The 23,446-nt window shown below is 53.2% G+C and overlaps 2 long non-coding RNA genes across 2 annotated transcripts; one reads left to right on the top strand and one right to left on the bottom strand.

The window, feature by feature from the left end:
- Positions 1-4,989: 4,989 nt before the first annotated feature.
- LOC118660279 lies at positions 4,990-22,070 on the bottom strand. Its single transcript, XR_004968860.1, has 3 exons — positions 20,836-22,070; positions 19,313-19,702; positions 4,990-5,908 (listed from the first exon to the last, which is right to left on the bottom strand). It is a non-coding gene; the product is annotated as an uncharacterized LOC118660279 (long non-coding RNA).
- LOC118660280 lies at positions 10,637-13,029 on the top strand. The gene is made up of 3 exons (XR_004968861.1): positions 10,637-10,925; positions 11,052-11,317; positions 11,429-13,029. It is a non-coding gene; the product is annotated as an uncharacterized LOC118660280 (long non-coding RNA).
- Positions 22,071-23,446: the final 1,376 nt, after the last annotated feature.

Here is a 23,446-nt window from a genome sequence, read left to right on the forward strand (position 1 = left end):
ATGCCGTTTTGTTATAATGAGATGCCGTAGGAACGCAACGCTGGTGTATATCAATTGGCCTATGGTAAAATTGGTTTTGTTATATGCCGTTTCATTCAAAGTCGCAAAACCTCTTGCCGATGTTGAGGACTTACTGTATTCTAAAATGCTAATTCTCAAACCTTCAGCTTGCAGGTCCTCACAGCTGTTCCCATGCCTGCTTCCAACACCCTGTGGGCTGAGAAGCCAAGTGGCCCGCCTCGTTAGCATTCTGTGTGAAGCAGGGTTTCTAGGTGCAGAGCGGGGCTGTGTCTTTGACAAACAGGCGTTAGCCCTTGCACATGGCTTGCATGAGATTCAGCTGGGTTGCTCATTTGCATGTTTTTGCTTACTTCCTGGTTCATGGCTGGGTTTTTGAGAGTGGAAGCAGCTGAATCGGCACCCTTTCTACCTGATTTACAAACTGGAATGTGACCGGACTCCCAGAGGAAGTTTGCAAAGTTGCCAGGAGGCCTATTCTGTCCTCTCCGGTGGGACGTGGGCCTCTGAATTTTGAAAAACTGCATTTGGGACCATCAGTATTTACTGAGCACCTACTGTCTGCTCACACCTGCCCGGCACTATGGACAAGAAACCCTGCAAGCCCAGTCCTCATGCATTAATTACAACATCAAATTGAGTGGATGAGTGGCAACACAGGAAGCCTGCCTCCCCTGCAGACAGGGAGGGCTGGTGGCCGGTGCTGCAGCTCAGAGGGAGGGAGGCCCCCGGGGGTGGTGAGAACAGCCTGCGTGTGGGGCCCACAAACTTGGCTCTGAGTTTCTGCCCGTGGGCCTGACCTGCCAGCGCACTCATATCCCCTCTAAACATCAGTGCCCCCTCTGTGCAGGGGGAATAAGCCTCTCTCCGCCCCGGGGTTGCATGCGAGACCGCCTGAGAGAGCACGGTGTGACTAAAGCACGCTCCACGTGTGCAGTGAGGCTCTGCAGGCCTCGGGGAACCCCGACCCGCTCGGCCACTTCCAGCGGCGAGGCTGTGCAGGGAGCGGGGGAGCCTGGCGGGGTCTCATCAGGCAGGGAGCAGCCCCCCGCACGCTGGACCCTCCTGCTGGAGGCCTGACCCTCACACCAACCCGCCTGTGACGCTGCCTCATGTCTTCTGCTGCCTCCTGGCTCCTGCTCGCTGCCGTCGCCTCATGCAATCCTCGCCTGCTGCCCATTAGTGGTCCTCTGCTCCTTACGCGTCCGGGGGGGAGAGAGCTGGCTGGACGAGCCACTGTTCAACACCAAGGCCCCCCCAGGGCAGAGTTCCAGGCTGGGCCACCCTTCCTCCAGGCCCCTCTGCACAGCTAGCCAACTGGTAAGTGTCAGGCCAAACCTTGGCCGGGGCAGTTGCGGCCAGGGTGTGGGCTCCTATGCCCAGCAGTGCCAGCTGTGCCTCCAGGGGCTGTGGGTGTGGCTTGCCCTGGGAGAGAGCAGTGCCAGTCTATTGCAGAATGTGAGCTATTTTTATAGAGGGAGGACAACACTGAAGCAGTCATCTGGCCGGCAAACAGCACCTGCCTGTCACGTCTCATGTGCCACTCAGCAGGGCCAGCCACAGGCCACGCTGCGCAATCTGGGAAGGTTGTGGTGTCCCCGGTCTCCACGTGCTGCAGGTTTCACTGGGGGAGACACCCTCTTCTCAATGACCCCTGCCTCCAGGCTCTGGCACCTCTGTGTGTGCTCCCCAATCCCGTGATTAAAACTGCACACGCCCTGGCCCGCGTGGCTCCGGGCACTGAAAGGTTGCCGGTTGGATTCCTGGTCAGGGCACATGCTTGGGTTGCAGGCAAGATCCCGGGTAGGAGGCATGCAGGAGGCAGCCGAGAATGTTCCGCTCTCACATGAATGTTTCTCTCTCCCTCTCCCTTCCTCTCTCTCTAAAACTTAATTTTAAAATCTTTTAAAAACCCCTAAAACTGCACACAGCGTTTCTCCACAAGGTGGTCACTGCAGCATTGGCCAAAGGACAGAACCAGCTACCTGTCAGCTGTGGGTAACATGTCAGTTACCCATAGTTGCTGTATTTCTATGATGGCCTGCACGTATGCATTAAGAGTCATGTGACCAAAGAATATTTAGTGACGCGGTATAGTAGCAAAGGACAGTGCCAGTTTGGTATTATGTGTGTGTGTGTGTGTGAATACGTTTGTGTGCACTCACCTACACATACATCACTTACACAGGAAAAAGACTAGAAGATTTTTGTGTAAAAATGTGAGGGGAGATTATCGCTGAGTAATATTTTATGAGCAAATTTTGTTTTCTTATTTAAGCTCTTTTTCTACATTTTCTACAACACATGTGTTATTTTTGTAATCGGGAAAAACACACTCCCATAAATATTAAAAAAACAAACAAACAACCAAATCCTGTCCTCAGAAAAGAAATTTCCAACTCCTTTCCCTTCCACACACTTGAAGGATTCACGGTTCCCAGGAGGGAGAGTTGTGTTTTCCGGGAAAATGCAGTTTTCCACTGAAGGTCTGACGTTCTACTGGTGGAATGTGGAGTCCAGCCACCTACCAGGGCGGTGTGGCGGGCGGGCGGGCGGCGGGCAGCGCGGCCTCCAGTCTCCCTCGTGGGGAGGCGGTGAAGGTGCCGGAGGAGGGGGAGGTAGAGGAGTCAGAGAGGACAGGGCCAGAACACTTCCCAGACGGATCACCTCGTCACCAACATATTAAACGGAATTATGGACATTTATGTTGTCAGTGACAGCAGTGACGGAGTTTTTGTTTCCCTTCAGGGAAAAATCACTGCACTTTCCCGCCAAAGGGAAGAGAAGGAGAGAGAGAAGTCTTAACAAACGCTGTCAAACTGTCACCATAGACGACTTCTGGGCGTGTGGGGGAGGGGAGACAGGGCATTTGCCTTTTAACTTTGTCTTTTTTACAGTTGAAGAGAGCATCGCTGGTGTGTGGGTTTTTGGTAGTCTTCAATTTTTTTTTTTTTTATTGTGAACACAAGATACCTTTGTCATCAGGGGAAAACGGCATAATGAGGGGACCAGACATGTGGTTGTCCATTGGGTGGCCATCCTGCTGTCCCCACCTGCAGGCCGCCCACCACTCTCGCTCTGGGGCCAGGAACCTTGGGCTGCCCCCACGCTCACTCGGCACGGGTGGGAAACAGGCCCAGAGCAAGCTGCCTTGGGCCTCCACTCTGCCACTTTGGCCCCTCCGGTCAAATCTCTGAGCCCCGGGCAGCAGACCTGGGCAGCCGGCTCATTTCAAAGTCAAGGTCTTAGCTGTCTCTCTGAGCTTGACCCCATCGGTGCCTCCATGCCCTCTGCCAGCTGCCAGGCCTCCCGGCTTACCTGGACTCCAGCCTGACGCCTCTGACCAGCCCTGTCCCGGGGCCGGGACTGCCCAGGCATTTCACTCACTTGGCTGAGAATCGGGGCTGCAACTGCAATCTCAGGAGGGCGCCTCCAGCCTTCACGCGGCTGTCAGGCGTTTACTTGACCTTGGAGACAGACCAAGGCTCGCCCTCTCGGTCAGCAGGTGAGCATCGCACGAGGTACACAGAGAGCCCTGAGCCAGAGGGTGCGGGGCCCTAACTTTATGAGGCCGCCTGCCAAAGCACCACAGACTTCGGGGGAGCGGGGGTGGGGGCAGGGGGGAGGGCTGAGACACCTGTCAATCACACCTCCTCTGTAGAATGGAGCCGATAATGAGGCCTTTCATCCAGGGCTCCATCAGGAGCAAATCGGTTAATGTATATGGAAATGCTGTGTGAGCTGCACCTGCTTAACTGATATTTTCTGTGAAAACCCATCCTGGTGCTTTGAGTTCTCAAGTGCTTGTTACCCACTCATGACGCCTGCTCAGTGCTCAGCTCAATTCCCCAGCAAGTCGAGAAATAGAAGATGCCGGGTCGTCACCAAGGAACCCGTGCTCAGTTGGGGAAACAGAGCGCTCGCATTAAACGTTCATTTTCTTTCTGTCAGTGATGGGGGGCTTCAGCCAGGAGACACTCAGCCGGTGGGGCGGGACGGGGCGGGACGGAGGTTTGCAGGTGGACAAACCTGAGTACCAACGGGAGCTCTTCCCCTCAGTCGGTTCCCTCACGGAGCCTCAGTTTCCCGGGCTGTGAAAAAGGAACAGGGACGCCCAGCACATGACATCGCGGTGAGAATGAAGGAAAGCGATGCCTACAAAGTGCCCGCCGTGGGCAATATTATAAACACATCTACAGCGAGGAAATCAACAAGCCCCGCCCCCCCTTTTGGAAAAGTTATTTTTAATTACGGTAAAATACAAATTTACCCTCTTAACCATTTGTTAAGTGTGCACACTTCCGCAGTGGTAAGTTCACACTGCTGAGCAGTCAATCTCCAGAACTTTCTTCATCTTGCAAAACTGAAACTCAATACCCATGAATACCCATTCCCGTTTCCCCTCCCCCACCTTCTCAGTCGCCGCCATTCTACTTTCTGTTTCTGTGAACTTGACCACTTCAGTTTCCTCCGTAAGTGGAACCACGCAGTGTCTGTCCTTTTGCATCTGGCTTATTTCACTCAGCACAGCACCCTCCAGGCTCGTCCGTGGAGCGTGTGTCAGACCTCCATTCCTTTTGAAGGCTGAGTAATATCTCATTGCATGGATAGATCAGATTTTGTTTATTCATCTTCGGTGGACATTTAGATGGACGTTCCCCCTCTTGGTGGAATTGGAGGTAACACTGCAATGAACATGCGTGTGCAAATATCTCTTTGAGACCCTGCTTTAATTCTTTTGGATGTGTGCCTAGAAATGGAATGTATGCTGGATCATATGGGAGTTTTATTTTATTATTTTTTTTAGGACCTTCCATACTGTTCTCCAGTTGCATCACTTTACAATCCCACCATTCACCCTAGCTGGTTTGGCTCAGTGGATAGAGTGTCAGCCTGCAACCTGAAAGGTCCCAGGTTCGACTCCGGTCAAGGGCACAAGCCTGGGTTGCAGGTTCGATCTCCAGTAAGGGGTGCCCAGGAGGCAGCCGATCAATGGTTCTCTCTCATCATTGATGTTTCCATTTCTCCCTCTCTGATATCAATGAAAAAAAATATATATATTAAAAAAAAAGAGTAGCCATCCTCATGGGGTGAGGTAAACAGGTCTCTTTTTGCAGCACTATTGAAATTTCTTCTCACCACCCCAGCAATGCTTCTAATGAGTCTGATTGCGGGATTGACCCAGCATTGGTCACAGGACAGTGTTCTCTGTGACCTTGAGAGCCGAGCGAAGTTGGGCAGGATGCCAGTGCTCTCGACCAGCTGAGAGCTGTCCTCCAGGGCCCGCGGCTGGAGAAGGACACGCGTGCGGTGCCGAGCAGCCCACGACTGCCGCTATATTTGCTTTGGCTGAAAAGATGCCACCAAGGAAACAAGGCGCCCGCCAGGGTGGCCGATGCCCTGCCACCCTTCCCGGTGGCCTCTCACCGCTGTCATCTGCCCCTGACATCTCTCCCAAGGTGACCTTTGGTGAAGACCCCGCTGAGGAGCTTGAAACCAGGTTGTTGGGCTCTGTTGAAGGGACTTGGGGGCAAGGCCTCGAGACGTGATTGACGGCCCAGGACAGAGGTGGCCTGCACTGGGCGCTGCGCAGCCACAGGAGGTCTCTGCACTTGCGAGGCTGGGTTGAAAGCTCCGGTGCTGCCCAGGAGAAAGGGACGGGCAAGAGAAAATTCCAGACAGGAGGCTGGCTCCACAGAAAGAGAACACCAGTAGGCTGTTAGGGGTGCAGTTGACCAGCTCTCACAGTGTTCCCCCAAAAGAGACAGTGGGTGTTGTGGTTACATCACAGCTTGTATAGTCAGAAGACTCAGGCCAAAACCCGATCAGCCTCCACCGCTGTGTGGTCTTGAGCAAGCGATGGAAACTCTCCGAGCCTCAGTTTCCTTATCTGTAAAATGGGAACAAAAACACAACCTCAATGAATTGTCGTGAATCAGTACTGTTTATCAAACAGCTGTTGTTCACTAAGCACCCCTTGTAGGCACGCAGTATGATACAGTGGTCAAGAACGAAGGCTCTCGGGCTTGACAGACCTTGCTTAAAAACCCAGATCTGCTACTTGTTAACTGAGGGACCACAGAAAAGGCTATTACCCTCCCTGCTTATATCCTATATCATAAAAGGCTAATATGCAAATTGTCCCCTCAACCGGGAGTTCAATCAGGGGGTGGGGACGGTCAGCCAGCCTCCCGCATCCCCTCCCCCTGGCCGGCCCGGCCCGATAGGCCCCGATTGGGGGTGGCCAAGTGGACTCCTCCCGTGCACGAATTCATGCACTGGGCCTCTAGTATATATATACTAGAGGATATATTTAAAATATTTTTTTATTTATTTCAGAGAGGAAGGAAATGAGAGAGAAAGAGAGAGAGAGAGAAACATCAATGATGAGAGAGAATCATTGATCAGCTGCTGCCTGTGTGCCCCACACTGGGGATCAAGCCCACAGCTGGGGCATCGAACTGTGACCTCTTGGTTCATAGGTTGATGCTCAACCACTGAGCCAGGCTGGCCGGGCAATCTGCTCATATTTAAAATGGGAATGATAATGCCTGTCACCCCAGGCTGACACAGGCATTGGTGAGGTCTCACACAGTGCTTTAATGCAACAAATGTTCATGACATGCCTACTATGTGCCAGAACTGTGCGAGGGGCAGGAGATCAAAGGTGAATTGGACCTACCCTGCCTTCAGGAAGTCATCTGTAATGGACAAGGAACTTCAATATTGAGGTGGGGAAGGCTGGGGAGCAGAGTTAGGAGGCCTGGGGCAGCATTTGCAAAGTGCCTTTACATAAAATAAAAGTGTGCGGAGCTGATGGGTGGTGGGAGGCGGCATCCTGAGGCTTGGGGCCCATCCTGGTGTCTACGCCAGCCCAGCCCAAGGAGAGGCTCCAGGCAGCTCGTGAGGGGACTGGTCTGGAGTGACGCTGCCAGGAGACTGAGGGCTGCAGGGCTGGGCTGTGGCCCTGGAAGAACACTGGCCTGGCATCTGGGCCCAGGAGAGAGGGCAGTCGTCCTGCCCAAAGGCCTCCAAGAGACCCACTGCTGACCCTCAGGCCCTCACTTTCCCTGGAAGAGTGCCCCAGGCACACTTTTCCCGCCTCCTAGCTGGCTGAGAGCTCTCGGGAGCAGACACGTTGGCGGGGGCTACTTTCACCCCCACCTCCCCACGGTCAGTCCAGCACGTGCCCGCTGCCTGTGTGCGGTCACATTCTTATGCGCCCAGGCTCACAGCCTCCAGCCCCAGGAGGGAGCCTGCTCCTGTCCCCAGAGACGCGTGGGAGCCGGACAGGGCAATGCGGTCGGAGCAGGAGAGGAGAAGAGCTGGGTGGGCACCCTGGCCGAGGCCAAGGGACGCAGGACTGGCCCTGGGGGTGTCACTGCCCCCAGCAGCTGCACCTCAGAGCGCCTGCCTGGGCCAGCTCTCCCTCCCTCGCCCAGCCACCAGCTTCTCCTCCTCCAAGCCTGTCACCATTTCCACACACAGCAGGGCCTGTGGGGGTGGCGGCTTTTCCCAGACATGTACTTAAGTGAGGAGCGAAAACAAGGCGAGTGGCCAGGGATTTGCAAGATCAGTAGGCAGGAGCGCAACCCAGGAAGGAGGCCAAGAATAAGACAGCGAGGGTCACCCTCCTCTGCTGAGCAGGGACGCCCACGGGGCGCTGAACTTGCTATAATGGCACTTTTGTTTGAGGGCGGCCCTTGATCCCAGGGCATCGGTCTCCTGGTCAGAAGGCAGCAGAACCCTGATTGTGGGCAGTGAGTAACGGTGACTCAGGGAAATTTGCAAGGACGCAGGGAACACCCTGAGTCACGGGGACATGCCCTGCTTCCCCCTGCTGGCCAGGGAGCCAGGAGTCCTGGCCCCCGCCGGGAAGGAGAAATTCCTGAAGTTTTCCCTGGAACTTCGGCAGAATTCCACGGCATCTTTCAGAGGAAGCATTTGGCTTTGGGTGTTTTGGGGGCGTGGGGGTGGGGGGGGCGGAGAATTACTAAAATGTTTTCACCTTTATCTCTATTTATGAGTTAGCTCCTTTTCTGTTTTAGCTCCAAAGTATAATTACCTCTTTATTCTGATGGGGCATTGGTTACCGATGTGCTCAGAGAGCAAATGCTGACAGAATTGCAGTAGCTAACATTTGTTCAGCCCTCATGATGGGCCAGGGACTGCTTTCTCCATGTACCTTGTGTCTCATCAAACCCAAGGCTCCCCGGGTCTTCAGATTCACCGTGATGTATGTGCCACTGAAGAATGCGAGTCATGCCGTTGGTTCTAAGATTCACCCGGATGGCAGAACTGTGAAAATGGGGCTCTTCGAATCATAAAATGCAGCAACTAATCCTCACTTGCCATCCTTGCCTTATGGGTGGGTAAACCGAGGGCCAGAGGCTGAGGAACCCGCCCCGATGTCACACAGCACGTGTGGCGCAAATGGGATCTGAATCCAGAGTCGGGCCCCAAAGGCTCATGCTTGTCACCACTGCGCGATCTTGTCTGAGTGAGTGATCTCTGTCCAGGGTCAGGGCAGAAGGAAGGACACGAAATAAAAGAGGGAAAGTTGGACCTCGCCCTCCACTCCCGCCTCCTCGCCGCGCCCAGGCCCAGGCGGATGTCCCATGGATGTTTCGCTCTTGCCCCTCCTCTTACTCCCAGCCGCTGGCACCCTGGTTCTGCCCTTCCTCACTTCTCTCTGGCCCCTGCCTGGACGATTGCAGCAGCCTCTGGGCAGTTACCCTCCTCCAGCCGCCCCAGCCCCAACATGCCCTGAGTGACAGTCACCTTCCCCACATGTGAGTCTGATCTTGTTACTCTGCTCCAGACCCTCTGAGGCGTGCAAATCCTAGCAAGCGTTTGTGCACGCACTCGCCTGGGTCAGCACCTGCTCCATGTCAGGCTCTGAGGACGTGAAGGTGAGCAAAGCCAGCGTGGTCCACAGCCATGGTCTCCATAGCCATGGTCTCCACAGCCATCGTCTCCACAGCCACCGTCTCCACAGCCATGGTCTCAGGGAGAATGAGACCCCTCAGTGGGGCGTGCTGCAGTGGGGCGTGCTGCAGTGGGGCGTGCTGCAGTGGGGCGTGCTGGGCTGTGGCAGGAGCTCCGCTCTGCAGACTCAGAGACCACGTGGCGAGGAGGAGTGGGAGCTCACAGGCAGAGAGCAGCAGAGAATCCCGGCAGAGGGGAGAGCATGTGCAGAGCCCAGAGCTGAGAGAGGTTGGAGCAGGGTGTCGGGTGGGATGTGTCCCAGACGAGTCTGGGAAGACAGGCTTGGGGGTGGGAGAGAGCTGGGCAAGACTCTCTCTTACTGGGCTCACCTTCCTTTTCCAGCCCCTGCTCCCTTCTTTTCCTCTCTCCACTCATCCCTGTAGGGTGGGTACTTTTTCCCCAACAGGCACCTTCCTCCTCATGCATTCTCCACAGGCGGCAACCCAACTCATCCTTCCAGACCCTTCCCAGGAAAATCACCCCTGATCCTTGACTCAGCTCTCTGAGCTCCGAGCCAGGCAGAAGAAGTCTGGGGGACTGGTCTGGGGTACAACAGGGGGATTTGGGAGCATTTTGACAAAATTCAGCTGAAGTAAAAGCCAAAGTTCTTACAAAGGCCTTTAAGACCCTGCACAGACTCTAGACCACCCTGCCTCTTCTGCTCCATCTTCCCACCGCCCACTGCGCTCCCCTAGCCGCTCTGCCCCTGCTCTTCAGGGCTCCTCCCTGGTCCGGGAATACCCGCCCCCTGCACTCCCACACCAGGGCTTTTGCACCTGCTGCTCCTGGTACGCCTCTCCCCTCCCTTCTCTGCACAGCTCCCTTCTTCATCTTCATCTTCATCAGACTTTGCTCAAATATCACCTCGGAGAGGGCCACCCAAACATCCTATTAAAAATTGCAACCTTTATCTCACACTTTCTTGCTCTATTTTTCTCTTGGAGAGCTTGTATGATTCACTGATTTGTTTACAGTCGGACTTTCCCGGTGAGGATGTGCATTCCAGGAGGGCAGGGATTTGGGTTTGCCTGGCTCGCCTTGTATCCTCGCATCTAGCACAGTGTCTGGCATACAGTAGGTGCTCAATAACTATGAGCGAACAAATATGAATGAATGAATTCTGAGTCCTGCCTGTGTGCCAGGCAGGCTCTGCCCTGGGTGCCAGGGAGGATGGGGAGCTGGAGAACAGAGGCCCCTGCCCCTCCGGGTGCCGGCAGAGCTGGTTCTGGGGGGAGTGGGACAGGTCCCTGACAGCCAGGTGAGTCCGGGGTGAGTCACCCTAACGAGGTGGTGAGGGCCACGCCAAGCTGCTTCCCACACGGGCGGCCGACAGGTCACTGCCTGTCGCCAGGAAACTCCTCGGTAAGGATTGAACAGGACCCTGGGCTGGGGCGGGAGGAAGTGCGAGCCTCCCCTCAAGACCCCACCCATTCCTGAGGGCTGAGTCGCCTCACCTGGGCTCCCCACCCCAGGTCTTGGCAAGAGGCTGGTTTCTCAGCCTTGGCTCTGACAGGAGTTCCTTCCTAAAAGGAGTTTCGCTCACTTCGTCCCACGCCCTTCCCGGCAGGGCCTGTCTGTCAGCTAGCCCTGCTGGGTCATGGAGCCTGGCGGGGGAGGGGGGGGGAGGCAGCCGAGCCTGGCAAACCCAGGGCACCTCGGGCAGCCCTAGGGAGTCAGCCGGCCAGCCGACCAGAGTTTGTGAAGGGTGAGGAGAGGATCAATGGGGTGTTTAAGCCCGATGGACAGCAAGAAGTGACCTCCATGACCACACGCCACCTCCCTCTGGGGGGCCCGAGGCCACGGGACCGGCATCATTTCCGCCAGCCTCCGTGTCCTCATCTGCAGAGTGGGGCGAAGCCTCGCCCCGTGGGCAGCTGCCGGCTGGGATGAGGTCACGGGCAGACCAGCGAGGAATGCAGGTGGGTAGCCAGGCCTCCGCCCTGCAGCCCAGATGTGGCCACTGTGGCGATGTTGGGGAGGAGGCTGCCAGGTGCCATCCCAGGGGGAGCAGGCCGGTCCCTCATTCCTCCTTCCCTGTCTCCCAGGTGGCGCACTCGAGGCCCCAGCAGGTCCTCTGCCCCAGAACCCAGAGTCCCAGCTGGGTGGCCTCACCCCAGCCCTCGGTCAGGCTCTGAGCTTCCCACCTGACTTATTTGTGTCAGGGTAACTGGCTATAGGTGTCAACAAATGTATTTGTTGATCAGTCATCAGATGCCCAAGGGGCACTGCCCAGCTTCCAGGCACAGTACCCGGCGGATGGATGCAGAGATGAAGAGGCCTGGCCTCGCACTCGAGGGCACACAGTCTAGAGGTACTCGGAGGAGCGAGTTGGGGGGAGGGGGCCCTCAGAGCGAAGCTGCAGCTTGAGCAGGGCTGCCTTTGCGCTTTGCTGACCTCTATCTGTCATTTAATCCTCACACAGCCCTGTAACGCAGGCAGCACAGGTGTCATCATGCTCATTTTATGGATGACAAAACCAAGGTTCAAGGAGGTGAAGTGACTAGCCCCAGGCCTCGATGATTGAGAATGGCCCAGGGGCTCATCTGGAACTCCAGTCTCGGCATCAGCGGTCTCTCGGGCCCTGCTTCCTACCCACTCCCCCAACCCCTGCCCCCGTCATGTATTCATACACTAGACGGGTACTGGCTATGTGCTGGGTGCTGTCCACAAGCTGGCGACAGGTACAGTCTAGAGGAGAAACCACACACCCAGATGGTGACACCTTTCGTTCAATTATCCATTCAACAGCTTCAATGAGCACCTACTGTGCGCCAGGCAGTACGTCAGGTGCTGGGGGTACAGCAATGAACACTGTAGGCAGAGTATGGCCCTCCTGGAGGCTTTCTTCCAGCGGGAAAGCAGGCAGTAATGACATATGTGACTCAGGGCAAGGGAATGAAGATGGCCAGGGTGCTTAGACAGAGTGGTCAGGAGTACCTTCCAAAATAGGTCCTGCTTCATCCCAGCCTGTTCATTCGTTCGTTCAGTCCACCAGCCTCGTCTGGAGCGTCTGCTCTGTTTCAGGCCCTGAGCTTGGACCTGGGGCTACAGACATGAGGCGAAGTCACATGCACCTGGATTCCAAGGCCTGAGGGCTGAGGGAGGTGGGCAGTTGAGATAGTGACTGAGATACATCATGGCAAAGGTAGAAAAAAAAATAGTCCTATTTGCTTGGGGTTGTTCTGAGATGACATCTGAGTAGACGAGGCTGTGGCAGGCATATGCTCGGATGCTCTGAGGAGCACCGGGAGCCGAGTAGGTGAGGGAGGGAGTGGTAGAAAGTGAGGGCAGGGAGGGAATAGGGGAGGCACATACCCTGACAGCCTTGTGGGTCATACGTGGTAAGTCCTTGCTTTTACTCAGAGTGAGATGGGAGCCACTGAGGGCTCTGAGCTGGGGACCACCCTGATTTGACCTGTTTTAAAAAGATCTCTCCGCCTACTGCGGAGGACAGGCTCTCATGGGGCAAAGACTGGGGGGAGATACCGAGGGCTGCTGAGTCACCCAGGCAGAGATGGGCCAGGGCGGTGGTGGGGAGTGGTCACATCTGAGATGTGTTTGGAAGGTAGCCTAACAGCATTTGCAGACAGACTGGGCATGAGGGATGAGGGGCAGTGAGGGGTCAGGACGACCCTGGCTCCAAGAACAGGAGGGCAGCCTTGCCGGGGCACATCCGGCCTGAGTTTCACGTCCTTCACCTGGAGCGCGGCTGGGCCTGACTGCCCAGGAGGACAGGCGGTTGGAGGGTGCTGGGCCCCCCGCCGCTCCCTGCAGCTGCCTGAGCCTCCTTGGTCCATCTCAAGTGTTGTGATGGGTCCTACAGCTGCCATGACCCTGCACCTTGGCGGGAGCTTCAACTGAACAACCTTTTTTGGAAAGCCGTCTGTCCATATGCATTGAGTCCTTTTATAAAAAATACAGTGGGGCCTTGACTTAAGAGTGTCCCGACTAACGAGTTTTTTGAGATACCAGCTGTCTCACGGCCGATTTTTTGCATTGAGTTGATAGAGTAATTTGAGTTAACGAACTCCTTAACGAGCTCCTTAACGAGCTCGGTCTCAGAACGAATTAAACTCATAAGTCAAGGCCCCACTGTATATATATTTCTGTGGTCTTTATTCTGTTCCATTGATCAATATGTCTGTCCTTATACCAATATCACACTTTCTTCATTACTGTTATTTATAGTAAATTTTGAAATAAGGTAATGTGGATCCTTCAATTTTTTCCCCAAAGTTATATCGGCTATTCTGGGTCTTTTCCATTTTTATGTGCAGTGCATTTTAGGATTAATTTGCTAATTTCTTTCTTTTAAAAAAAACAATTAATTTCTTTCAATGACAGTTGATATACAACATTGTTAGTCTCAGATACACAACAAAGTAATTAGACTTTTATATAACTTATGAAGTAATCACCCTGATAAGTCTAGCACCCACCTGACACCATACATATTAATATGCTAATTCCTACAAAAACAACCCTGCTTGAATTTTTATAAGGGTTGCATTTGAATCTATGGATCAATGTGAATAGAATCGCCAGCTCAGGAATATTGAGTTTTCCAAATTAGTCCATGGTATGTTTCTTCATTTATTCGGATCTTTTAAAAAACATTGTTTTGAAGTTCTCCGTGTATGGATATTACACTCACTTTGTTAATATTTCCCTAAGTGTTTACTTTGCATGCCCTTTGACCCAGTGAGTCCCTTCCTAGGAAGTCGGCCCGTGAGTCACCTGAACAGACTGTGCTTCCTGCGGCGGGAGCAGCACTCATTTCGGCACTCAGATCGCTGCGCGGCCCTCACATCTCTGTCCTAAGAGCTCGTGTCAAAGGACAGCGCCTGCGACCATGTCAAGTGGCTGCAACCGTGCGCGGGAGACGCCTATCCGAGGGAAGAAACCGCGATTGCGGCCGATGGCCTGCCCCCCGGATGGCTGTGTCCATTCTCTTCTCCATCCTCTGCCGCCCCGTGATAACGCTCTAAGACCAGCGTGCGTTACCCTGTCGATAATCTGATGAAAAAGCAGCATTAAAACAAGAAAGACAAAGGAAATGTGAGTTCCCAGAACTGAGGAAGCACAGCAGAGGCCAAGCCGGAGAGGAAAACCAGCGACCCATCCCTTCCAGGGAAAGGCGGCGGCCACGTGGAGGGAGGCCGGCCTGGTTCCCCGCCAGCGCCAGCGCCCGCTCGCCTCCGCCCGCCACCGGCTGCCCAGGGGGCGGGGCTGACGTTGTGGCGGGAGAGCGCGGAGGCCCCTCTTTCTCCCCAGGCCGCAGGCTGTGTTTCCCCTCCGTGCGCCCCTGCAGCCCTCAGAGTTTGCCTGCATGTCCTCTCCTTCCACCCACGTCACAGGAGGCCGGCTGCTTTGTGCCTAGCCTTGTGTGTCTCCCTGATGAGCGTGGGCATCCTCTAGCCAGTGGGTCTCAAAGCGACCAGCAGCATGGGCACCACCCGGGAACTCCATAGAAACGCAAATTCACGGAAGAGCTACCGAGTCTGACAATCTGGAGGGGATGCCCACGCCTGTATTTTAAGGAGCCCTCCAGGGCTACCGCTTGAGAACCACTGCCTTACAGTGCAGCCCCGCTGTGACCCATGTCCCGCACGGGTTGTGTCTTCTCGCAGATTGCCATGATCCCCATTTAACAGACATAAAAATGAGCTCAGAGAGGTCAAGAGACTTGCCCAAGGTCGCACAGCCAGCCAGAGACAGAGCTGGAACTCTGAGCACATGCTTTTATTTTCACGTCTGTGCTCTGCAGCCGCCTGGACTTCAGGCTTTCCTGGGGGGTGCAGTTGGGTGCTGGCATACAGAGTGGCATGGGCATGGGTTGAACTGGGGTTTGGGTCCTGTGGGGTCAGAGCCCTGGATGCTCAATCGGAAGACCAGACTGATTCCCCAGGAGACCCAGGCAGCCCCAGTTGCCCTGTGTGCCTGCTGAGGCCCCTCCGGTAATGACAGGGTCCATCAGGATGAACACAGAGGAGGGGTGCAGCGCCACCTGCTGTCCAAACTTGTCAGTGACGCTGGTGGGTAAATGCAGGGACCCAGACACAGCTCAGGAAGACCAGGACAGCTTTGCTCGTGTCTCCTCCCACCGCAGGGGGGATACACATCCACACGCGGATGGTGGGCCTGTGGGCACGTGGGGCTCTCAGACACACAGCCTGGTAGATAGACCTAAGTTCACTCATCAAATGTTCATTGAGATACGCCAAGCCCACAGTCGCTGCCCTTTGGGTGCCTACTGGCTGGGTGATGGTCAAGGGACTAGGCAGCCACCAGGTGATGGTGATGAGGATGCACCTGGGGAGGGATGCACCGGTGAGGTCAGGGAGGCAGCTCCTAACCCATCTGGACTGGCACTGGGAGCAGGGAAGACTCCCCCCAGATCCATGCCCCACGGGGTCTTATCACATGAGCGGGTGGCTGAGTGGAGGAGGCAGAGGCTCATCAGAGCAAAGCCCACAGGAGCGGGAGAGGAGAGCTGGGACCCAGTGCCAAAGGTCTCGCACCTGGACTGCAGCCCTGGAAGAGTGGGAGCCCCGGAAGGTTTTCAGCGAGGAGTGCCCGGGCCAGATCCGAGTGCCACGCCCACGGACACGTTTGTGCTGAGGCTCAGGGCTCCCGGGTTGACCTGCTGGGACTGTCCCTATGCACTTCTCCTCTCTCTGCAGCAGCTGCCCGTGTGCCCAGGATGGGAGAGGCACCCCGCTCCCCTGAGAGAAAGAAGCCGGGTCCAGTCTAGAATGAATGAAATGCATAGCAGTCACCGTTCAGCACCCTGGGTGCCCAGAAAATGCCCTCGCTTCAACCCACTAGGCTAGCGGAGATGCTCCGGGGATGCGACCTGTTCCAAACACAGCTCCTTGTGCCCCCAGGTGCCACAGCCAGCCTGTTGGAGGGGCAGCGCCTCCCTGAGGGTGGGAGCCCATGGTGAGTGGTGGGTGGTGGAGAGAGGAGGGCCCTAGACCCTGACACTGGATGGTCCTGGTTGGGGGCTGCTGGGGGGAAGGGAGGGCACCCGGGCAGCAGGGCGGCATGAAGACTGGCAAAGAGGAGGTGGGGTGCTGAGAGCAAGCGTGAGCGGGCCGGGCCTGTCCATGGGGCTCCAGCGGCCGCAGGGCTGCGGTTTTCCTCCGTAGAGCAGCTGCCGCGGCTTCCGAGAAGCCCCACCGAGACTTTCCTGCCAGGGCGCCTCCGAGTTCCTCTTATGAGGAGGGAAGTGGCCTTTCTCCTCGGCTTTCAGTTTCTTTCCAAGAAGCGGGGTGTCCAGGCAGGGCCAGAGCCGGTGCCGGGCAGAGCGGACCTTCAGGGCCTTCCCCACCCGGGTCGCAGCCCAGCTTCCCCAGAAGAGGCAGGGCCCTACCCCACGCTGGGGACACACCAGTCCCCCCACTTCCTCCCCCCCAGGCCCCTCACCCTCGGGACGTGGGGGGTGTGTGTGTCCAAAACCAAAACCTTCTGAGTCCTGCCCCCTGGCCTGCTGCCAAATGACAGGTGACAGGGCTCACTGCCGAGTCCTGTCCAGTGGCCGGGTCCATTTGGGGGGCTTCCCGAGGCCAGGCTCTGGGAGCACAGAGCACTGAGGACCTGCCTTCCCACTGGCCGGGGGTAAAGAAAGGTCCTCACCGGGTGGGGAGCACGGGCATGCGCCCTTCCCTGCCAGGCGTGTCCTCCTGTAACCCCCACAGGGATGCCGGAGGGGGCACACTGTCAAGCACCTGCCCAGCTCACACAGCCCCAGGGCCACTCCTCCCGCAGACCTTTTCGCAGAAACGCCTGAAGGAGTATCTGCCCCCTGTTTGGGGGGGGCGGGAGGAGTTGGGAAGGTCTGGTCCCCAGTCCCGGATCTCAGAGCAGCGGCGCCCTCGGGAGGCAGGAGCAGGCTGAAGCCACCTCGGGATGCTAGGAACCCCCTCACCTCTTCTGTTTTCCTCTCGCAGGCAGGGTTTCTGCTTTGCCAACACATGCGTTATGGGGACGGTGAGGGGATTTCCCTAAACCGTGATGCTGTTCCGTTCGGAAACATTTGCCTAGAGGTCCCCACTGTGTGACTCGCAGCTGCGCGGGGGAGGGGGGGCCCAAAAGACCCAGGACAGGGGACACCCGGTGGGGGGGCCTCACTGGACACAGTTACATTTGAATTGCAGACAAACAACATGTAGGATATCCTTATGCGAAAACAGTTGTTGTTTGTGTGAATTCAAATTGAACTGGACATCCTGCTTGTGTCTGACCGCCCTGGTCACTCGGCACCGGCAAAGCTCCAGCTTCTGAGTCCCAGCGGGTGGCACAGCGACCAGACGACCGGACACTTAGCATATTAGGCTTTTATTATATAAGATATTGGATTAGGGCCCACTTTAGTGGCTTCATTTTACTTAATTCCCTCTTTAAAGGTAAAATCTCCAAATACAGCACATTCTGAATTTTTTTTTGGGGGGGGGGCACCCAATTCAGCCCATAACAGTTGATTTTTACCTACAGCGGAAGGGAAAACAGTGAGTCTGCTCTGGAAATCAGGCTGGAGATTGGTCCAAGACCATTCCTTAGAGCTGCATTGCCTCTAGAAGTTCGGGAGTCCCCTGGCCTACCAGTTTTGACCAGGGGAGGTTTGGGTCTGCAGCCTCTGGGCACGGCCCCCTGGCCATCGGGCTGGGAGGGGTCAGCACTGTGACCAAAATGCTGAGTGGGCAGCTCTCTCTACCCAGCAGTACAAGTCTGGTAATCTTTGTCCTTGAAAAACTGTGTCTCTAACAATAAAGCATCAAATTCTCCACCTGGGGCTGCTATTTATAGGATCATCCATGTATATTTATTAAAAGGGACAAACTTAACATTTGTGTTTTTACAAAAGTAACATGTTTGTTGTTGAAAACACAGAACAGAAGAAAACAAAATGAATGATCATCTGATCTCGCAGAGATAACCACTGTTGAGTAGCATTTTGGTCTCTGTATCTCTCTGTATTTCTCCATGTGTCTTAATCTCCATGTCCATCTACATTTATAGGGTAAGTTTTACTTTAAAGATAAGGTTATACCATACCATTTCATAACTTCTCATAGCTAAATCTTTGTCATGATCATTTACTAAGTGTACATTCCTACAAGTAAAATATCTGAGTTGAAGAGGAAGCACTATTTAAAAGTTTTGAACTTTATTTTTGAGTAGATAATATATTCCCTTGGTTCAAAATTTGAAAGGCATCTACCCATATCTGATCTCTCCTGGGCAGTCACTATTACCAGCATTTTATGTTCTCCTCAGAGATACTGTGCATATATATATATATATATATATACATATATATATATATATAGTGTGAGCTGTCCAGTGTGCATTCTCTATAACTATGCATATGTACATATCCTCCTATATAATAAAAGCCTAATATGCAAATCAACTGACTGGTAGAAAGACTGGTCGCTATGATGCTCACTGACCACCAGGGGGAAGACGCTCAACACAGGAGCTGCCCCCAGCCCACAGGCCCCAGGCCAGCCAAGGCAGATGCCAGTGGGGGCCTGCCCTACCCCCGCCATCCCCCTACCCTCCTGCCCCCTGTCACCCTACAGAGGGAGGTAACCGGTGGCAGCAGTGGGGGGTGGGGCTGGCAAGCAGGTGGCATCAGGCCGGGCAATGAGGGTGCCAATGGGGGCCCCCCAATCACCCCACTGGTTGCCCCCAAAGATCAGCACTGATCGCCGGCCAGGTCTAGGGACCCTGCCTGTGCACAAATTTCATGCACCAGGCCTCTAGAATATAGATATGTCTATCTGTACACACACAATTTTTTTCATAAATGGTAGTATCTTCTATATACTATTCTGCACTTGGCAGTTTTCATCTAAAAAATGATGTTGGAAAACTTTCCATGTCAGTACATAAAAAACTTCTTCGCCCTGGCCAGGTAGCTCAGTTGGTTGGAGCTTCGTCTCTGATATGCAAGGTCGCAGGTTCAATGCCTGGTCAAGGCACATATAAGAATCAACCAATGAATGCATGGATGCATTCTCTCTCTCTCTCTCTTTCTCTCTCTCTAAAATCAATCAATAAATAAAAATGTGTGATTTTTAAAAAGTATTTTTAAAAACAGCTGCCCAGTGTTTCATTATATGCACAGACTGTAATATACCTAAATAGTTCCCTATTGATGGACATATAGGTTGTATATTAGATATGGCCGTATAACGAATTGCCCTGAAACGCAGTTGACAGAACAATAGAAATGTACTTTTTTCTACGGTTTCTGTTGGTCGGAAATTTGAGTAGGAGTCAGCTGGGCAGTTCTCACCTGGGGCCTCTGGGCCTGCAGTCACCTGGGCCTGGAGGATGGTTTCTAATCCCTCGCTCGTGGCGCTGGCATGTGGTGCTGGCCGCGGGCTGGGGCCTTGGTTCACTCCACACGGGCCTCGCAGAGCTGCTCAGCGTCCTCACAGCAGGAGGCTGGATCCCACGGCGTGGGCTGTGCAGGGGCCGAGGTGGCAGCTAGCCTTGGGAGTCACGTGCCTTGGCTTCCACTGTATTCTATTGGTCTGTCCAGGTTCCAGGGGAGGGAATAGGCCCCACCTCCCAGTGGAGGAGGGCCAACATCACCTTGAAGAAGAGCATGGGAAATGGGATCTATTGCTGCTTCCATCTTTAGAAAATACAGCCTGCCATGGGTCATTTTCAGTCTTTTGCCCTTAGGAGAAAATGATGGTAAGTACACTGTTAAGACCTTTGATATGATTACCAAATTCCCTCTAGAAAGTTGTACCAATTTAGACTCCCACCTGTGGTGATTGAGAAAGTCCATTTCTCCACACCCTCACTGCTACTAAGTTTATCTTTCAAAAATCTTTGCCAAAAAAAAAAAAAAATCTTTGCCAATTTGTTATGCAAGAAATGGTATCTTATTGTCTTAAGAAAATTCCTTCTAAGAAAGTAGAAGACCTAAATTTGACTATTGGCATCTGTATTTTTACAAAAATATATTTTATTGATTTTTTACAGAGAGGAAGGGAGAGGGATAGAGAGCTAGAAACATCGTTGAGAGAGAAACATCGATCAGCTGCCTCCTGCACACCTCCCACTGGGGATGTGCCCGCAACCAAGGTACATGCCCTTGATCAGAATCGAACCTGGGACCCTTGAGTCCGCAGGCCAACGCTCTATCCACTGAACCACACCCGTTAGGGCTCGGCATCTGTATTTGTTTGCTGGGGCTGCCATAATGCAAGACCACACATGGGGTGGCTTTAACAATAGAAATGTGTTTTCTCATAGGAGCCTGGAAATCCAGGTGTGAACAGGTGTGGTTTTTCCTGAGGCCTCTCTCCTTGGCTTGCAGACAGCTGCCTTCTTACTGTGTCCTTACATGGCCTTTTATCTGTGCATGTCCTCTTAGGTTAAGGCCTACTCTTATGACCTCATTTAACTATTAGCTTTTAAGGCCCTGACTCCAAATATAGTAACACGGGTGTGTGTGTGTGTTAGGGCTTCAATATATGAATTTTGGGGGATACAATTCAGTCCATAATAGCATCAATTTTGGGGAAGTCACATATCTTTCTGTGCCTCAGTTTTCCCATCTGTGTAAGGGAGATATGCCACATTCCCTCTTCCTCTTCCTCACTGTATTGTCATGACGATTAACTTAGTATCTGTGAAGGGGTTCTGAGAATGTAATAAATTAACACATAAGACATTTGTAACTTTGGGTCTCACAATTCTGAGCTTGCCCAACATGAAAGACCCTTTGTAAATGTATAGGGTAGAGCGATGTGTCAGTTATCTGTTGCTGTGTAACAACCATCCCCAAATTTAATGACTTACAACAATCTATTACTTCTTACGGTTCTGTGAGTTCCTCTGCTTGTCTTATGCGTGCAGCTGCAGTCCGTTGGCAGCGTGGCGTGGTTGGGGGGCCTAGGCTTCCTCTCCTCCGGTCTTCCATGCTGGGCTTCTTTACTTGATGATAGAAACATTCTGAAAGGGAGCCCAGCCTCAGAAGGTGGACAACATCACTCCTACCACATCCTATTGGTCAAAGCAAGTCACAAAGCCAGCGCAGACTCCAGGGGAGGTGGCATAGATGCCACCTTGTGGTAGTAGGAACAGCAGAGTCCATTGCCAAGGACCAAGGGTGGGGGTAATTCTGTCGGAGGTCATGGCTGTCACAATCTTAGGATGGTGTACAGAGTTCAAGTGCTGGGTCAGCACGCCCCACTCACGCACCCAGAGACCAATGAACTTTGACTTTACTCTTGGCCTGGTGCCTCCCCGCTTGCTCCTAACTCCATTCTCATCCAGCTCAGCCCAGAAGCCCGGTCACTGGCCGTGTCTGGTTTGGGGCCCTGTTTATGCTATGCCCTTTGGCCTTGCTGACGCATCTGAGGACTTTGATTTGGATTACCTTCCAGCGTCCTGCTCCTAGCCGGCCCCTCCCTGCTTCCAGGAACTCACGACCCAGCCCAGCCCTCCTAATTGCCCTCTGGCAGGGCCCGCCCTCCTTTTGGGGAAGTTCCTTCTCTTGACCAATTTCCCAGAAAAACTGCATAATCTGCCTGAAAGTACAAAATATTTCTCTTCCCTTTTATTTACCGCAACTTAATAAGCGCCAGTATTTTAGGCCTTTGAGAAACTCTACAGTTTATGCTCCAAATTTTAGTCACTTTTTTGCGGGGGTTCTCTCACACCTGTCATCTAGAGCTCATGCGTTATTGAGGGTATAAACCCGGGATGTTGTTATTGATAAGAGCTATAAGAGGAAGGCCCTGGCCGGGTAGCTCAGTTGATTAGAACATCGTCCCAATATGCCCAGGTTGTGGGCTTGATCCATCAGGGCACATACAAGAAGCAACCAATGAATGTATAAATAAGTGGAACAACAAATTGATGTTTCCCTCTCTCTAAAAATAAATGTTAAAAAGAGCTACAAAAGAAAAAGATAATACCAGTAAGACAGAATCTCACAGGATGCTTTATTGGGTGTCAAACAATTTCATGAATCACATTTCCCTAATTGAATTGAATTTTTTTGATGTAGTAGTAGAATCTGCTGCTGAAGAGGTCTGCAAGGCTGAACATAGAATTATTTTGGTAATAACATTTGGATTTTTTTTTTTTTATAAACCAAGTTTTTTGTAAGGAACAGCTTTATGGTAAAGATATTAACTTGATAGTTACTTAAATTATTCTAGTGTTGTAAGGTGTATTACATGAAAAAAAAAACAAGGTGTACAACAACTGCATAGTTCAGTGCCTGTTGTGTAAAAGGGGGAGAAAAATATAGACTATAACATAATGCATGGGGCGGGGGGGGGGGGGGGGGGGGGAGGGCGGGGGTGTGAGTGTGTGCACTATCTCCTTTCCTTAGAAGTATCTATAAGAAACCAGTAATAATGACTCTTGGGAGAGAAGCAGGGGTGTCTGACAGCAGGATGGGGGAGGGGTGGGGTTACCCTCGTACTTTGGAGTCAGTCAGTGCTGTGGGGGCTCGAGGCAGCCCAGGGTGCTGGAGCGTTCTGGGCCTGGGTCTGAGGGGGTCACGTGGGTGACCACACGTGGAAAGCCATCAAACCGTAGACATGCACTTCGTCACACGTTATACTTTCAAGAAAATGGTGTCTTTTTTTTGGTATGAAATAAGATTTTATTACTACATTTAATATTTATAATAAATCAAGGAAAGCAGCCATCTTTTCACCATTTAACAAGGAACATAAAATGCTTAATTCATTCTAAGTTAACTATATAACATAAAATATGATTCGTTAGCAAATAGATTTTAAAACGGCTTACATCATGTTTGAATTAGAGCCTAAATGTTTATGAACCCACAGATTAAATATTACTGTGTGTTCTGGCAGCAAGTGATGTCTTTTCATGAAAAAAAATTAAATATATTAAAAATAGTGTTTTCAAAAGAAAAATAACGTCAGACCAGGATGCACTGCCTGGTGAGCCTCCGCCCTCTGGGTCTGGGCATAACCACAGTGACGGAGGGGAGAGGTGGCCCGTGGCCCCGAGAGCTTGACAAATCAGAGTCCAGCGGAGGACGGAGGAAAAGTCCCACGGAGCCTCAGCGACCGGGAGCCTGCTGCCCCCTGCGCGTCCTGGCACCACTGAGGCTGACCAAGAACCCTTCTGAGAGGCAAGAGAGGAAATGAAAACGGGAGAACGAAACCGTTTACTAATGCTCACTTGCTCAGCATGTTGCCATTTTCAGAGCCCTTGCCGGTCCATTATATTGTTTGACCTGTAAAACCCTGGTGAATGGACTGGGCACGTGCTGGTCACCCCGTTTCATGAATGAGGAAGGAAGCTCAGGCCTAGAGAGCGAAGTCGCAAGGAGGTGGCAGAGCCAGGACTCAAGCCCGAGACACGCAGCTCCAAGTCCCATGTGCTTCTCGCTGCTTCCCAGAGAGGCCATCGGCCATCGGGC

This window comes from Myotis myotis, unplaced genomic scaffold (assembly GCF_014108235.1).
Source record: "Myotis myotis isolate mMyoMyo1 unplaced genomic scaffold, mMyoMyo1.p scaffold_m19_p_7, whole genome shotgun sequence".
In the NCBI taxonomy this organism is placed as follows: Eukaryota; Metazoa; Chordata; class Mammalia; order Chiroptera; family Vespertilionidae; genus Myotis; species Myotis myotis.